The sequence below is a fragment of the Myxine glutinosa genome, chromosome 6 (genome assembly GCF_964187855.1).
Source record: "Myxine glutinosa chromosome 6, kmMyxGlut1.1, whole genome shotgun sequence".
Lineage (NCBI taxonomy): Eukaryota > Metazoa > Chordata > Myxini > Myxiniformes > Myxinidae > Myxine > Myxine glutinosa.
This window is the reverse complement of record NC_136266.1, coordinates 149,891,172-149,906,849: the sequence shown is the minus strand read 5'-3', so window position 1 is coordinate 149,906,849 and position 15,678 is coordinate 149,891,172. Positions and strand designations below refer to the sequence as shown.

Here is a 15,678-nt window from a genome sequence, read left to right as displayed (position 1 = left end):
ACTCAGATACACACAGATACACACACACACACACAGACACACAGATACACACACACACACACACACACACACACACACACACACACACACACACACACAGATACACACACATACACACACACATAGTGTTTACAAAACCTCATAACCAGCTGTGCAGGGGACGGCCTAATGAAGATGAACTCTGTGGAACAGGCTAATGGCTGCTCTCATATTGAGGCCTTGAGGGTGGTGTGTGCAATTTACGGACACCTTAGTCATTCACAAGGCATCTTTACCTCCGCCACCAAAGGTGGATGGAGGTTATGTTTTCACCCCTGTCTGTCTGTCTCTGTCCCTTTGTGAACAAAATATCTCAAAGAGTTGTGGACGAATTCAGACGAAATTTGGCAGAGATGTGGCGTGTGTGACAAGGACGAAATGATTAGATTTTGGTGAAGATCCGGATTCGGATCCGGCTACTAGAATTTTTCAAGTTATTCTTCACCATTGGGAGATGGGGCCATAAACGATACATAGCAGGATATCTCAAAAAGTTGTGGACGGATGATTTTGATTAAATGTGATTCTGTATTGTGATTTTCTGGTCTACTCTGGGATACAAAACGTAAACCATTCACCTGGCGGAGGTATGCTCTCAACTGAGTGCCGTTCTAGTTTAAACTGCAGCTCTTCCTGATAAAGCACATGGACTGAGATGAATGTAATCAGGCTGCTTATCTAGCTGAGTGCCAGTCCCACCCCCTGGGTCTCATAATCATTTCTGGAGGAGCCCAGTACCTAACCTCGAGCTGTGCTCGCATTCCCAGTGTCACGCACATGGAATGTAAGGAAATTCCAACCCAGCGTTCGTTCCACTGGTAGGCCTTTGGCCCTTAACACTCCCTGGTGGGATAAAAACCCAGCTCGATTACTCCCACTACCTTTTATCCTGATGATTAATTCATAACATTTTTCAATGAAATAGTGAAGAAACATTTCTGAATGCTAAATGTTAAATTAATGCTAAATCAGTAAAATAGAGTTACAGCACCTCCCAGACCAGTGTGTGTGTGTATGTATGTGCGCAAAAAGTGTGCAATATGTCATGCACAAGATGCATGTACACAACATACCACTGTACAACATGTCACGCATAACATGTGTGCATAAAATACATGTGCACAATTTGTATTTGTGTATAAAAATATTTTGTGTGCATACAATACACAGCATATGATGTTAGGCAAAACAAAACAAAACAAAAACAAAAACAAAAACAAAACAAAACAAAACAAAAACAAAAACAAAACCAAAACTAAAACCAAAACTAAAAGCAAAACCAAACCAAACATTTGTATAAACCATAATCGTGTGTGTGTGTGTGTGTGTGTGTGTGTGTGTATGTGTGTGTGTGCTTGTGCATGTATGTGTCACGCCATCAGTCCTCAACTTATTCAGGCCCCCCTCCCACTTGGGTCCGCCATATCTCAGGCTCCCATCCCACTCGGGTCCGCCATATCTCAGGCTCTGATCCCACTCAGGTCCGCCATATCTCAGGCTCCCATCCCACTCGGGTCTGCCATATCTCAACCCCCCTTCCACTTAGGTCCACCAAATCTCAGTCCCCCATCCACTTAGGTCCGCCAAATCTCAGGCTCCCATCCCACTCGGGTCCGCCAAATCTCAACCCCCCTTCCACTTAGGTCCGCCAAATCTCAGTCCCCCTTCCACTTAGGTCCGCCAAATCTCAGTCCCCCATCGACTTCGGTCCGCCAAATCTCAGGCACTCCCACCCTCCCCACCCCCCCCCCCCCCCCCCACCCCCATCCACTCCACTCGTGTGTGTGTATGTATGATGTGCATGCATATGATGTGTGTGAATGTTTATGTGTCTTTATGAGGACGCAAAAACGATGGGACAAGGACGTAAAGATGAGGATGGATGAGGATGAGGATGATGATCCAGAGGATGAGGATGCAAAATGATGGGACGAGGATGCAATCCAATGGAACGGGGATGTAAACCAATGGAACGAGGATGCAAACCAATGGAAAGGGGATGCAAACCGATGGAACGAGGATGCAAAATGATGGAACGAGGATGCAAAATTATGAAAGGAGGATGCAATATAAAGGACCGAGGATGCTGAAAGATGAAACGAGGATGCAAAATGATAGAACAGGGATGCAAACCAATGGAACGAGGATGCAAAATGATGGAACGAGGATGCAAAACTATGGAGCGAGGATGCAATATGAAGGAACAAGGATGCAGGAAGATGAAACGAGGACGCAAAACGATGGAACGAGGATGCAAACCGATGAAACAAGGATGCAAAATGATTGACTGAGGATGCAAAATGATGGACCGAGGACGCAAAATGATGGATCGAGGACGCAAAATGATGGACCGAGGACGCAAAACTATGAAAGGAGGATGCAATATGAAGGACCGAGGATCCTGAAAGATGAAACAAGGATGCAAAATGATAGAACAGGGATGCAAACCAATGGAACGAGGATGCAAAATGATGGAACGAGGATGCAAATCTATGGAGCGAGGATGCAATATGAAGGAACAAGGATGCAGGAAGATGAAACGAGGATGCAAAACAATGGAACGAGGATGCAAACCGATGAAACAAGGATGCAAAATGATGGACTGAGGATGCAAAATGATGGACCGAGGACGCAAAACGATGGACCGAGGATGCTAAACGATGGACCGAAGATGCAAAATGATGGATCGAGGACGCAAAATGATGAACCGAGGACGCAAAACGATGGACAGAGGACGCAAAACGATGGACCGAGGATGCAAAATGCTGGATCGAGGATGCAAAATGATGGATCGAGGACGCAAAATGATGGACCGAGGACGCAAAACGATGGACCAAGGACGCAAAACGATGGACCGAGGACGCAAAACGATGGACCGAGGAACCAAAATGATGGATCGAGGACGCAAAACAATGTCGTGAATAACCACAAGCATTGTTGACCATAGTACATAAGCAAGGCGTTTGACGCGTGAACAATTCCTTTGGCCCTCATATATGGAGGCAATGATTCACAGCAGCAGCTGATCCATGGAGCTTTTTGGCCCAAGGGGGTTCTGTGTCCGTGTTATTGCCGGGTGTCTCAGCCCGAGGCGTCACTGAAAAGCTTTTCCACGTGCTCCTGTGTTTGCTCAGGCACGGCCATGGTGCTTGGCATGCCGGGTTCCGCAAACTACTCACGCTCCTATCGACCAAGCAGCGGACAAAACACTCATCAACAAGGCTCACGAAGCTCGAAAACCTCGGATTTTCGTGCGTAAACATTGTTTCAGCTCTTTTATGGCCATGAATTGCTACTGCTGGGGTTCTGCGAAAGCTCACATGAATCCAGATTGATGATTGATAGACAACAGGTCACCATTTCATGTTTACTCCAATGGGCTATTAGACAAATACTAGGACAATTACCAAGCAGGATTACAAACTATATAAATTATACACAACAAGGACAGTACAAGGGTAGTCGCATTGTGAAATAATAGTCGCCATGTTTCATATATCTATCTATATATATATATATATATAAACATACAAATGGGATATGCTTACACCTTGTGTAAGCATTAACAAACTTTACTTCATAAGTTGGTACATAATAAATAGAAGCTTTATCATCATAGGCAAGCATCACTGACCTACTGCTAGACATCAATTTAGGTTTTTTTTTTTTTTTTTTTTTTACAGTTTACAACAACAACAACAACAACAACAACATGCATTTTAAGGCCATTTTCCCTGCTAGAGCGGGGATTAGCCTTGCGGTCCCCATGACAATCATCCTCCATTTTGCCCTATTTTCTGCATCTCTCCTTGTTAACCCCCTTGCCCGCATTTCTTCTTCCACCATCTTTAGCCAAGTCTTTCTCAGTCTTCCCCGTCCTCCACTTCCTTCTACATTCATTTCCATCACTCTTCTCAACCAGTCACTTTCATCCTTCCTCAACACATGACCAAACCATCTCAACCTGTTCCTCTTCACAGCATCCATCACAGGCTCTATTCCCAGCATCTTTCGCAATTCATCATTTGTCTTCCTCTCTCTCAACGATACTCCGCACATCCACCGAACCATTCGCATTTCCACCCTTTCCAGCCTTCGTTGCTGCTCTACGTTCATTACCCATGTCTCGCTCCCATAAATCATAACACTTCTCACACATGCAGCATACACCTTTCCCTTCAGCTTCAACAACACTCCCCTCCTCATCAGCACGCCACTCAGTTCCCGAAACTTCTTCCATGCACATCTCACTCGAGCAATCGTTGCCGAGTCTGATCCACCTTCTCCATTCAGCTTGTCTCCGAGGTAGCAAAATGTTTTCACACCTTCCAGCTTCACGTCGTCTCCAAGATCCAACTCAACATTTCCTCCATCTGCAGCTCCCTCTGTGCACACCTTACATTTGAATGTAGCTGCCACACTGGTTAATGACCCTCTCAGACCACTACATTTTTGATGAACCCACTCAGCGCACATTGTACACTGAATGGAGTTCACTCCGACACCCTTCCTGCACACAGCACAGGGCCACTTCCCAGTTCTTTCCACCTCACCACATGCTTTACCACTTGCCATCACCTTCGTCTTTCCTATATTCACCTTCAGACCTTTTGTCTCCATACATTCCTTCCACTTGTTCATCTTTTCCTTCAGTCCATCCATACTTTCCGCAATCAACACCAGATCATCTGCATACAACAACTCCCACGGTAAACCCTCCTTTACGTTCTGAGCCAGCACCTCCATCACAGCTACAAATAGTAGTGGACTTAGTACCGACCCCTGATGTACTCCCACCTTCACCTCAAACTCACCACTGTTCCCGTCCTTCGTCCTTACAGGTGTGCATGCTCTTTTGTACATTGCCATCACTACTCTGATCAACCATTCCTCCACTTCTAACTTCCTCAATGCCTATGTCAATACTTCGTGTGGAACCCTATCGAATGCTTTCTCCAGATCAACAAACCCAAGAAATACAAATATACAAATTTCAATTTTCAAATGCTTGATATCAATTTAGGCTTATTTATTTATTATTTTTATTTTACACTTATACAAATTCAATTTTCAAATACTCGATATCAATTTAGGTTTATTTATTTATTATTTTTATTTTACAGTTTACACTTATACAAATTTCAATTTTCAAATGCTAGATATCAATTTAGGCTTATTTATTTATTATTTTTATTTTACACTTATACAAATTCCATTTTCAAATGCGAGATATCAATTTAGGTTTATTTCTTTATTATTTTTATTTTACAGTTTACACTTATACAAATTTCAATTTTCAAATGCTTGATATCAATTTAGGCTTATTTATTTATTATTTTTATTTACACTTATACAAATTCCATTTTCAAATGCTCGATATCAATTTACATTTATTTATTTATTATTTTTATTTTACGGTTTACACTTGTACAAATTCCAATTTTCAAATGCTCGATATCAATTTAGGTTTATTTATTATTTTTATTTTACAGTTTACACTTATACAAATTCCAATATTCAAATGTAGATATCAATTTACGTTTATTTATTTATTATTTTTATTTTACGGTTTACACTTGTACAAATTCCAATTTTCAAATGCTCGATATCAATTTAGGTTTATTTATTTATTATTTTTATTTTACGGTTTACACTTGTACAAATTCCAATTTTCAAATGCTCGATATCAATTTCGGTTTATTTATTTATTATTTTTATTTTACACTTTACACTTATACAAATTACAATTTTCAAATGTTAGATATCAATTTACGTTTATTTATTTATTATTTTTATTTTACAGTTTACACTTGTACAAATTCCAATTTTCAAATGCTAGATATCAATTTAGGTTTATTTATTTATTATTTTTATTTTACAGTTCACACTTATACAAATTCCAATTTTCAAATGCTAGATATAAATTTAGGTTTATTTCTTTCTTTCTTTTATGGACGTGTTTACGTTTTTTACATAAATTTTCATTGAGATTTCTATTTCACAGTTTACACTGAAAGAAATTCCAATTTTCAAATGCTAGATATTGATTGAGATATTTTTGATGGACGCGCTTACGGTTGTTTACGTAAATTTTTAATTTATGGATGCTTTTTCTTTTTCACAGCTTTTTTTTCTACAGCCATTATTGTCGTGTTTATGTCACAGTTTACAGTTTTAGAAATTACAATTTTTAAACGGTAGCTATTGATTGAGTTTTTGTTTTTTTTCCATATCCATTCACAGTTATTTATGTAAATCTTAATTTATGGACGCATTTTCTTTTTTCATTTACGGACATTATTGTCATGTTTATCTCAGTTTACAATTAAATAAATTACCATTTTCAAACGCTAGATATTGATTTCGGTTTTTTGGGGGTTAATTTTTACATATGCGTTTCCCGTTTTTATGTAAATTTTCATGTACGGACGCTTTCTGGTGGTTCTAGGATTGTTCCCGGTGTACCGGCTTTGATGTCCATCGGCAAACCAAATTTCAGCTTTCTACGACACCCAGAAGGTACCGAACATTAATATCAGTCAGTCAGTGTTCAGAAAGACCTTCATATGTTACATGTATGTTAAACATCCAATAAATTATTGGCTTATTGCCTGTAATAAGTAAGCATATCATAATTAATTGACTACATCATTGATTAATTGCTCGTTGATGCTGATGATATTGATTAATGGTTATTACCTGCGCCACCAAAGGTGGATGGAGGTTATGTTTTCACTCCTGTCTGTCTATCTGTCTATCTGTCTGTCTGTGAACAGGATATCTCAAAAAGGCAATGTCAAACCACCTACTAGTATCACCTTTGCCAAGCAGCTAAGCACCTGCCTTCAGGTGGAGCATACGATCAATCTTCTCAAACTCTTTCTATTTTTCTGACGGGTGGAAGGATGAAAAAATCATTTAGTAAACTAGAATGTACCTTGGTACGTCGACCAGGTGAACAGTTTACGATTTGTATCCACGGATAGGTGGGATCTGGATTTGTACCTGAACCAAAATCGAATCGCTTGTTTGTTTGTTTTTTGTTGTTTTTTTTGTATACAGAATCGAGCTGACACATTGAACATCAAAACATGCAAAGACACATAAAACATACAATGAAGGGAGCGGGAGACAAGAGGGGGAGAGAGGGAAGCACACAAGCACAACAACAGAAGAGAACATGGACATCGGTAGATCTGTGGAAGGGGGGGGGGGCTGGGGAGGAGGAATGGGTACACGGTACAAAGCAAATGAACACTACCAGGAATTTCACTACAAGGAATTTCTGGAAAGAAGTTGGGGGTTGAAAGAGTTGGATTTGGGGTATTTTAACGAGGGTAGAAAAGATCAAGGTTTCTGGAAGAGATGGTGGTGAACAGCTGTTTTAAAGACAAGAGAACATGAAGACAAGAGATGGTGGTGTACAGCTGTTTTAAAGACCTGGAGGGAGGAGTGGGATTGAAGAGAATGTGGAAGTTTGTTCCAGAGGCGGGAGAAAAGGGGATGGAAGGAGTGAAGGTGAGCAGAGAGCCTAGATTTTGACAGTTTAACCATAAGAGGGTTGCTGGCAGATCTTGCGCATCCTGCAGGAATATTTGGGGGATAGAGCACAGACAGAGCAAGGGGAGAAAGACAGAGAGGAGTCGGTAGAAGACAGAAAGACCACTTACCTGCCTGCTGTGAGGGAGAGAAAGTCCCTCAGCATCAGCTTCATCGCGGGAGATTCCAATGATTCGGAATGCTTTGGTTTCAACCACGTGAAGCCGAGCTAAGTGTGAGGCAGGAGCACCAACCCAGAGGGGAGAACAGTATTCCATTGACCTGCGGATGAAAGCTTTGTATGTGATGAGGAGCTCAGGTGTGCCAAGGAAGGACTTCGCACGACGGAGGATGCCCATTCGGCGACTGGCTTTGGAGGCCAGCTTGGAAATTTGGTTCTCTGATATTGTGAGACACAAAAGATCATGGCTAACAGTGAGACCCAAAAGCTTGAGTGACAGAACTTCTTCAAGAGGATTGTTCAGAAAGTAGATGGGAGGGTTGTCCAGACAGTCTTTTCGGAGAGACAAAGTGAGTGTGCGATTTGTCAGGATTGAAAGACATGTTACACTTGTTTGACCAGTTTGTGATTTTGTCCAGGTCTACAGACAGTGAAGAGGCTGCTGCCTGCGAATCTGAGGGTTGAGCTATGGAGCGGCAGAGAGTGGAGTCATCAGCAAAGAGATAGAGAGGATTTTCCAGAGAGTCGGAGAGATCATTGATGAAGACCAGAAAAAGCACAGGGCCCCTGAACACTGCCTTGAGGAACTCCAGCCTGAGCAGGAAGGGGAGATGAGAGAAAACCATTCAGGGCCACACGTTGACTGCGACCGGTGAAGAAGTCCGCAAGCCATGCGTGGAGGTTTCCATGGATACCATCAGAGGAGAGTTTGGTGAACATGGTGGGGTGCCAGACCATATCGAAGGCATGTGATATGTCGAGGGAGACAGCTCTGATTTCCTGTTTGGCATTGAGGACCTCCTTCCATTGTTGACACAGCAGAAGCAGCATGTCCAGAGTAGAGTGACCTGGTCTGAAACCAAATTGATGATCAGAGATCAAGCCATTGGACAATAGGAAGGATTTGATGTCAGACGCGATGATGGATTCCATGACTTTGATGATTATTGGGAGCCGGCTGATTGGTCTGTAGTTGCAAGGATCTGTTTTTGCACCTTTTTGTGTAAAGCCGTGATGTTGGCTAATTTCCAAGCTGATGGTAGATATTGCAAATATGATATGATAAAATATGGGATATGGCAAGATGGCAGATGACCTTGAGCAAAAGAGAGGGTGAAGAGAACAGAGAGAGGGTGTAAAAAAGTGGCAGAGCAGTATCTTAGAACCCGTGGGCTGATGCCATCTGGTCCAGTTGCAGAATCAGAGTCGAGGTTTGACAGAAACTTCTCCATATTGTCAGGAGAGGACACAGAGTCCAGGAGCAACTGGGTATGACTTGGAAAGGTGGGTACAGAGAGAGATGGGTTCGGGACACAACATTTTGAGGCAAACACAGAGTTGAGGCATGCAGCTTTTTCACGTGTGGGGTCAGCTGTATTGCCGTTTGAGGTCAGGGAGGGGATGGAGGGGGAACAGACACCAGAAACAGATTTGACAAGATACAACAACAACAACATGCATTTTAAAAGGCCATTTTCCCTGCTAGAGCGGGGGTTAGCCTTGCGGTCCCCATGACAATCTTCTCCATTTTGCCCTATTTTCTGCATCTCTCCTTGTTAACCCCCTTGCCCGCATTTCTTCTTCCACCATCTTTAGCCAAGTCTTTCTCGGTCTTCCCCGTCTTCTACTTCCTTCTACATTCATTTCCATCACTCTTCTCAACCAGTCACTTTCATCCTTCCTCAACACATGACCAAACAATCTCAACCTGTTCCTCTTCACAGCATCAATCACAGGCTCTATTCCCATCATCTTTCGCAATTCATCATTTGTCTTCCTCTCTCTCAACGATACTCCGCACATCCGTCGAACCATTCGCATTTCCACCCTTTCCAACCTACGTTGCTGCTCTACGTTCATTACCCATGTCTCGCTCCCATAAATCATAACACTTCTCACACATGCAGCATACACCTTTCCCTTCAGCTTCAACGACACTCCCCTCATCATCAGCATGCCACTCAATTCCCGAAACTTCTTCCATGCACATCTCACTCGAGCAACCGTTGCCGAGTCTGATCCACCTTCTCCATTCAGCATGTCTCCGAGGTAGCAAAATGTTTTCACACCTTACAGCTTCACACCATCTCCAAAATCCAACTCAACATTTCCTCCATCTGCAGCTCCCTCTGTGCACACCTTACATTTGAATGTAGCTGCCACACTGGTTAATGACCCTCTCAGACCACTACATTTTTGATGAACCCACTCAGGGCACATTGTACACCGAATGGAGTTCACTCCGACACCCTTCCTACACACAGCACAGGGCCACTTCCCAGTTCTTTCCACCTCACCACATGCTTTACCACTTGCCATCACCTTCGTCTTTCCGATATTCACCTTCAGACCTTTTGTCTCCATACATTCCTTCCACGTGTTCATCTTTTCCTTCAGTCCATCCATACTTTCCGCAATCAACACCAGATCATCTGCATACAACAACTCCCACGGTAAACCCTCCTTTACGTTCTGAGCCAGCACCTCCATCACAGCTACAAATAGTAGTGGACTTAGTACCGACCCCTGATGCACTCCCACCTTCACCTCAAACTCACCACTGTTCCCGTCCTTCGTCCTTACAGCTGTGCGCACTCTTTTGTACATTGCCATCACTACTCTGATCAACCATTCCTCCACTCCTAACTTCCTCAATGCCCATGTCAATACTTTGCGTGGAACCCGATCGAATGCTTTCTCCAGATCAACAAACCCAAGAAACAACTTCTCCTCTTCTCCATGTACTTCTCCTGCAACTGCCTCACAATGAAAAGCACGTCTGTCATTCCTCTTCCTGGCATAAATCCAAACTGCATTTCGTCGATCTTCACTTTCTTCCTTATCCTCCTCTCCAACACCCTTTCCAATACCTTCATTCCATGCTCCAATAACTTTATCACTCGGTACGAGCCACACTCCAGAGGGTCACCTTTCCCCTTGTATCGAGGGACGAGGGTACTCAGTTCCCAATCCACTGGAATGCGGCCTTCTTTCACCACCAGATTACAGATCTCTGTCATTCTCTTCACACCCCAACTTCCTGCTGCCTTCAACATATCTCCCACAACTCCCGTCGGCCCTCCCGCTTTTCTACCCTTCATTGCTTTTATCGCTTCCTCAACTTCCTTCTCAGTTATCTTCTCTGCCGGTCCTAAAACTGGGTTACTCTCTATATTGCCATCCCATTCATTCTCTGTATTCAACAGCATTTCCATATATCTTTTCCATCTTCCTTTAATTCCATCTGGGTCGACAACGATTTGTCCCACTTCATCCTTCAAGCAGCTCACCCCCATCACATCACACCTCTCTTTCGCTATCTGCTTTGCAATCCTGAATACCGCTCTCTGACCCTCTTCCGAATCCAAGCGTTCTCCGAACATTTTCCTACATGCCTCCTGCGCCTTTGCTACCTCTTTCTTTGCAGCCTTCCTGGCTGCCTTTTAACTTTCATGCTCTGCTGTTTCTGCTCCCGTACCCTCCGCCTTCTGCCACTCCTTGAACTTCTTCCTCTTCTCGTCAATCCTCTTTCCAACTTCATCATCCCACCACCATGTTTCCTAGTGCCTCGGTGGTCCTTTTGTCCATCCACATACCTCACCAACGGCTCCCAACAGACTAGCTTTCATTGACATCCAACCACTTTCAAGCTCAACCACATCATCCTCGACCTTACTCAGCCTCTCTTTTAATGCCTCCCTTACTGTCCCCTCTTTCAACCTCCACACCTTCATTCTCGGTTGGTACTTCACCCGCCGAGCTCTCCTCGCACCTTTCACCCTTACGTCGCAGACAACCAAGTGGTGCTGTGAAACAGCCTCCTCCCCCGGGATCACCTTTGTGTCTCGGAGGTGCCCCCTATCTCGCCTACGCACCATCAGGTAGTCAACGGTTGTCGTCGACCCACCTGACGTGTATGTAACAAGCTTATTATCCTCTTTCTGGAACTGAGTATTACAAATCAACAAATCAGCTCCATCAGCAAACTCCAAAATCCTTTCACCTTCTCCATTTCTCACACCATATCCGTAACCCCCATGAACTCCGTCAAAACCATCCATACTCCTTCCCACATGTCCATTTAGGTCTCCTCCTACCACAACAACTTCCTCATATTTCACGTTTTCCATCAGCTTCTCTATCGCACACCAGAACTTATCCTTCTCTTCATCGCTCCGACCAACCTGCGGAGCATATCCCGAGATGACGTTCACCAAGAGCTTTCCAATCATCATTTTCACCATCATCAACCTGTCACTCACTCTAGTCACACTCACCACACTGTCTACAAACTCCTCAGAAAACAGGACACCAACACCATTCACGCCCTCCAGGCACCCTTGCCACACAAACTTGTATTTCTGTCCCTGCCTACGCTTCACCATTCTCACACCACTTCCCTTCCATCTCGTCTCTTGCACACAACATATGTCCACTCTTCTTCTCACCAATACTTCCACCACTTCTCCTGATCTCCCTGTCATTGTCCCTACATTCCATGTCCCAAACCTCAGAAACCGATCTCCACTTCGGGCTGTACCCTGCCCACATGTAGTTGTAATTGTCATGGTTCTCTTTTTGAGGCAATGTTTTTTTTATAGCCGGATGCCCTTCCTTACGCCAACCCTCTTAGTCGCCTCCTACGACACGCAGGGATACGGCATACCTATTCTTATCCAGGGTAGACACTGGGAAACGTTTAAAACATGGAAATCCTAGGGGGGGGGGGGGGGATTCACCGCTGCGGTTTAAACATATTTAAATAAATATTTAAACAAAACCATGAAAACAATCTGGGAAAAGTCTCTAAGTGAGAACGTGGATTTGAGAAAGCAGGAGCAGAGGTGAAAGAACAAACGAGAATATAGGGGGCGGGGCACAAGTCGAGACAAGGAGGCCGCACGAGACACCAGGCCGCACGAGGCTCGGACAAAGAAACGACTAATTACACACAAATTTGCAACAACTACAAAACGAAAACCAAATAGAAACACACAATAACACATACACAACAAAATACGCTGCGGAAATTTGACAAAGAATCGAACGGGAAAACACTCAAACTTTGATGCCGTGGAGAGATCAAAGCAAGCCCCGTCGCTCGAGGGACCAGAAGCGGAAAATGACAATATGACAAGATGCCACCAGGATTTGGATGAGTGAGACAGGTTTGAGAGTTCAGTCTTGAGAGTGGAGGGATATTGTTTCCTGGCTCTCCTGATGGTAGACACACATTGGTTCCGAGCTTTGTGAAAGGAATGGAGATTGCCTTCCGTTTGACTAGCCTTCCATGAGGTGATGGCAAGTTGTTTCATGGCAACTGCCTCACCACAAGCTTCAGTGTACCATGGACGGGAGGAAGGGTATGACAACTGAAGACGAGATGACACCCAGAAGAGTATTTCTTATGATGACATGTAGTTTCTTTTATACTGAACATCAAAAGAAACTTACCACTTTCATTTTTTGAAATGTGCAGCTTTACAAACACGTTTCTTCAATTGTAATGGCTGATTATGTAATGGGAACTTCACTTCAATCACATGGTTGATCAACAATGGCATGCTTGAGTGGTTCTGTATAGGGATCTTTAACTTTAAACAATGACCCTCATAATGAAATCCTTCAGTTTTTGTGGTTAGACATTCATTTACTGCTGTCTTTTGTCACTCGAGAGGCTTCTGACAGGGAAAACAACAAGAAAATTAAGATGCCACGCCTGACATCTGAACAACCTTTAAGGGCAATTGGGATGCTTGAGGCTGATGTAAGCCAGCGAACAATTTCCCAACGTCTTGGTTGCTCACAGCCTGCAATTTCCAACCTGGGCAAGCGCTACGGTGAAACTGGAACTGTGAATGAGGGTCCACAAAGAGGAAGACCACGGGTAACCACCCCAAACCAAGACAGCTGGATTCGTGATTGTTTCCGCCCTGCGACGCAAACAGCTGCAGTTACAAAAGGTCGCCACAACAACCACATCAGTGTCTCTACTGTGCGGAGGGGTTTGAGAAGTCGGGGCCTGGTAGCAAGACGTCCTTGCAGAGGTCCAGTGTTGAACGCAGTGCATTGGCAAAACAGACTAAGATGGTGTCTGCAGCATCGCCGCTGGACACAGCAACAGTGGAGTGATCTTTTCAGTGATGAGTCCAGATTTTGCCGCCATGCTGCTGATGGGCGTCAACGGGTATGGCGCAGAGGTAGGGAAAGGTATGCATCATGCTCTATTCGCCAGATCAATCATTGGGGAGGACCCAGTGTGATGGTATGGGCCGGCATTTCCACCCGTTTCAGGACACCTCTGGTCATCATCGAAGGCAATCTCACTAGTCAGCGTTATGTCAATGAAGTTTTGAGACCCCATCTGCTGACATTTCTCCAGGCTCATCCTGACATTGCAGTTTTCCAGCAGGACAACACTCGACTCCATGCTGCTCGCCTGACCACCGACTTCCTCCGGAAACAGGGTGTTGAGGTGATGCCTTGGATGCCTTGTTCACCTGACCTCAATCCCATTGAGCATTTATGGGATGAGCTTGGTTGACGTCTTGCATCGAGGAGATCAACGGCTGTCAATCGGCAAATGCTCATTCAAGGCTTGCAGGAGGAGTGGGACAGACTTCCCCAGGACCGCATCAGACGCCTGGTACAGAGCATGTGTCGGAGGTGTACAGCCTGCATCACAGATCAGGGAGGACACACACGATATTGAGGACTGCTGTCATTCTGTCCTTGACTGTGAGGAGTGTTGTGTCCATTCCTGTGTCATTTTGTTTTGACTGTATTCAGGTGCGTGCCTTTGTGTTGTAGTGCTGTGACTTTTGTTGCACCACCCCTTGTGATGTTCATGCTTTTTGTTTTTTTGTGATTGAGGCAACCTCTTGTTTATTGACATGTGTTTAGTAAAGATCGCTGAACTTTACCTGTGGTCAAATATTTTTCATTTTTGCGTGGAGGATTTCAATGAGTTCTTCTAAAGACTTGATGAGTTTCTTTTGATGTTGAGTTATTAACTGGTAGTGGTACCAAACAAAACAAGGTGAATAGGAACCCCCTGTTTGTCAAACACCCTGCAGTAGGTGATGCTGTGGCACAGACGTCCATGGTTACCATTCCAGAAGAAGCTATGACACCTGTACCTGTATAACACTCATTTTAGTTACTGTTAAAAGTGAAACAACATATGTTTAGCATCTTTACGATCTCAGTATTCTTTAATCGTCCTTCACAATCCTCACAAAATAGCTCAAAGTCAAATATTCCCCTATGAACTTTCTAGTCTTAGTTTGATTGTTGACCCGACTATAAACTGCCGTCCTGGTGATTCATCGCCATTGTGTTACATCAAATAATATGTCGTCCTTTGGATGGGAGGTTAAGCTGGCGGTACTATTTGCTAGCATCTGCTTGTGGATTTTGAAGATCCTAGCACCTTTCAAAAAGAGTAGGCCACTGTGTGATGATACCTTGGCCAATTTATAAATTTATACCTTAATCTGCAGCTGGTATTCTACTTCAGTAGCATTTTCCTGGACCTGGAGATGATGCAGAGCCAGCAGACAGGTGCTGTACATGCATGGATTCTCCTTTACTCGTACCTTTACTCATACCTTTACTCGTACCTTGACTTGTACCTCCACTTGTTTTCAGCTTCTTTTCACATTTTATTTGAGTCGACATTACACAGTGGAGAAACAACTGAGTTGTTACCTCTGCCATTGAAGGTAGATGGAGGTTATCTTTTCACACCTGTCTGTCTGTTTGTTGTTTGCGAAATCGAAGATTCACAAATATTGTATATTTGTTGGTCTGGTCTGTTATCTATATATATAAAAGAAAGTTTTTGTTTGTTTGTTTGTCTGCACGTGCTAATCTCCTGAACGGTGAAAGATAGGAGGTAACCTCTTAAACAAAAAATG

At 43.7% G+C, this 15,678-nt stretch overlaps 1 protein-coding gene and 1 long non-coding RNA gene across 3 annotated transcripts in view; one reads left to right on the top strand and one right to left on the bottom strand.

The window, feature by feature from the left end:
- LOC137429477 (tensin-3) overlaps window positions 1-15,678 on the bottom strand; it is a 386,475-nt gene that overhangs the window by 301,592 nt on the left and 69,205 nt on the right. The gene's annotated exons all lie outside the window — the stretch shown is intronic.
- LOC144892676 (uncharacterized) overlaps window positions 1-15,678 on the top strand; it is a 101,092-nt gene that overhangs the window by 54,278 nt on the left and 31,136 nt on the right. Inside the window, exon 2 of the long non-coding RNA XR_013623889.1 lies at window positions 6,488-6,558. This is a non-coding gene — a long non-coding RNA (uncharacterized LOC144892676). The remainder of the gene's footprint in view (window positions 1-6,487; window positions 6,559-15,678) is intronic.